This window comes from Mus caroli, chromosome X (assembly GCF_900094665.2).
Source record: "Mus caroli chromosome X, CAROLI_EIJ_v1.1, whole genome shotgun sequence".
NCBI lineage: Eukaryota > Metazoa > Chordata > Mammalia > Rodentia > Muridae > Mus > Mus caroli.
This window is the reverse complement of record NC_034589.1, coordinates 117,283,994-117,284,239: the sequence shown is the minus strand read 5'-3', so window position 1 is coordinate 117,284,239 and position 246 is coordinate 117,283,994.

Here is a 246-nt window from a genome sequence, read left to right as displayed (position 1 = left end):
TTTGTAATTCATGTCCCATATAAAAGTTATGCATAGTACAATCAAATCACTTTTATTTTGATTAATATAAATATGATCATAATTCTGCTTCATGTACCAAAACTATTTAGCCATTGCTTTAACTAAGAGAATTACTTCAATATTTCTTTTTTTTTAATTTTTAATATTTTTTATTACATATTTTCCTCAATTACATTTCCAGTGCTATCACAAAAGTCCCCCATAGCGCCCCCCACTTCCCTACCC